Here is a 2,321-nt window from a genome sequence, read left to right as displayed (position 1 = left end):
AGGACTAAGTACTGTCTGTGACACATTTGCCCTAGATGGCCCCATCAAGTATTGGGCTCACAAACCTGGATTGAGCAGGCCAATGCTCAAACCACTGAGCTACCCCTCCCCCTGAAAGCAAAACCATTTTCCACATGCACCTGCCGCTGCAGCTGGGGGACCCGAGCTGGTCTGAGGTTGTAGCGTGGCACTATCCACCCCTGGGGTGCTTTGGCACATTTTGCAAGCTCTCGCCCCTGGTGAGGAATTAAAAAGTGTACTTCAAAGGAAGGGCTCATCCAGGATTTGAACCCGGGACCTCTCGGACCCAAACCGAGAATCATACCCCTAGACCAATGAGCCAGTTATTTTGTAAAATTGTATTAGATTGTTCATATTGCTGCAATAGTAAAAAGGTGTATGCTCTAGAATAGTATTTCATACATCTAAATCTGTTTCTGGGGAGGAATCATGGTCAGGAGCGGCCCGAGGCTGTGGCATCTGGTGCCCCATGTGGAACATGCTATCGGTGCCCCTGCCTGCACAGCCATCAATGGGGTGACATCATCATTGGGCACCCAGGGCACCCCGTGATGTCATCATCGGGCACAGTTGAAGGGGGTGCCGTAGGCGACGGCCGAGTCGGCCTATAGCCCTGGGCTGCCCCTGATCATGGTATTCCCATATATAAGCCTATAGGGCAGCTTATTTTAAAGGACAATTTCTTCATACTTGCCTGCGATTTTGTTTTTAATCTGATACAATGGTGAAGGGATAGAAAGGCCATAGCAGAGTGGAGAAAGAGGCACTGCAATTTCAGGTCAGATAAAGAAGTGTTAAATGACACACTAATGCAGCACACAGGATAATGGCATCATGACTGGTTTAAAATCTAATCAGATAAAGCCTGTTTCCCACAAAATCACTGGGAGTTTCCACCTCCCTACTCCCATCCATGCTTCAAAATCAGAAAGGTGCAGCAGTTAACTTGCATGAACTACAGTCTTGAACCTGGTGTCAAACATGTCCTGATCAGGGTAGTTTGGCTTTTCGAATCATGGCTCGTGGCTTCTGGCTACTAATCAGCCACCCACAGTTCAGTCACCCAGTGGCTAGTGCCTGATGCTGCAACATTGCTGTCCCCTGTCACCAACTACTGAGCAACACAATGTGCTCTTCAGGTAGACTCCCTGGGGATTTCTGCAGCCTGGGGGGAAATAATCCTCCAGAGTAAATGATCCCACAGTCAGCTCCTGAGTAGCCCCAGCCTCAGCAGAGCTCTTTGGAAATTAGGTCCTGATGTAGGTAACGGTAATGCATTTCAGCACCTGGGACAGCTCACTCCCAGGGGCCCTTGCTTGCCTAGACTCTCGAAACACCATCAGCACATGACAATGTGGGCTGATTGCTCCAGAGCCTCTTTTTAAAACCAAGCACCTTGTGTACAAAAGCAACATGTGCTCCTTGACTGTAGAGATTGGAATCATGAATTTATAGGAGAGGGTAAGTGAGTATTTCATGTAAGTTCCACCCTTCATGGAAGTTCCACCTTCTCCTACTCCAGGTTTTAGCCACTACTGTTACAATGTCCTCTCAGAAGTTTCCAGCCCTTGCTGGGGCTCTAGCAGTGCCATCCTCCAAACTGTGCTGAGACTCCTGCACATTTAGCTCTAGCCTATGATTGCAGAGTTTGCATTTTAAGGCTCGGCCTTTGGAGTAGTGGATTTATTTCTTGGGAGCCCCCTTTCATTGCACTGTTCGCTGCTACGGCTTGCTAAATCTCTTGGTCTATCATAGGGACAACTCCTGTGCCACCCATTTAGGTTTTAGACCAAGAGGATATTTTATATATCTCTTGTGTCTGTCCCCACTACGATACCTCTTAAAAGAATTCAGCGGGACTGTAGTGAAGCTGGATGTCTGAAGGATTGTCATATAAGGTGAAACACTTGTGATTTCCTCTCTGAGCTCAAGATGAAGTTTTGTCCCACCAGGCAGATCCTGGCATATGTTCAGCAGCTCCTATATCATGACTTGTGAGCCTGGAAAGCAACAAAGCCCTTCTGTTGGGGAAGAGGAGCTGTTTGTCCCCATCATTAGCTTCTTAAGTCCCTGATTCAACAAGGAACTCAAGCTTGTGCTTACATTTAAGAACCAGTTCCCCTGCAGTCAATGAAACTACTGACATGCTTAATGTTAGGTAAGGATCCAGGTGCTATGCTGAAATAAGACCAGCATTCAGAACTTTGTTTTCCATGCTGCTATTTAAATAAAGAAGAATATTTAAGAAACGATGACTTGCATGTCATGGGTGGCTCTGGCTAGCTTTTCCTTAGTTAGGA

At 47.1% G+C, this 2,321-nt stretch overlaps 1 non-coding gene across 1 annotated transcript; it reads right to left on the bottom strand.

The window, feature by feature from the left end:
• Positions 1 to 270: 270 nt before the first annotated feature.
• TRNAP-UGG (transfer RNA proline (anticodon UGG)) lies at positions 271 to 342 on the bottom strand. The gene has a single exon. It is a non-coding gene; the product is annotated as a tRNA-Pro (tRNA).
• Between the last annotated feature and the right edge of the window lie 1,979 nt (positions 343 to 2,321).

The sequence above is a fragment of the Pelodiscus sinensis genome, chromosome 1 (assembly GCF_052426305.1).
Source record: "Pelodiscus sinensis isolate ZL-2025 chromosome 1, ASM5242630v1, whole genome shotgun sequence".
Taxonomy (NCBI): Eukaryota; Metazoa; Chordata; order Testudines; family Trionychidae; genus Pelodiscus; species Pelodiscus sinensis.
This window is presented reverse-complemented; position numbering and strand designations above follow the sequence as displayed.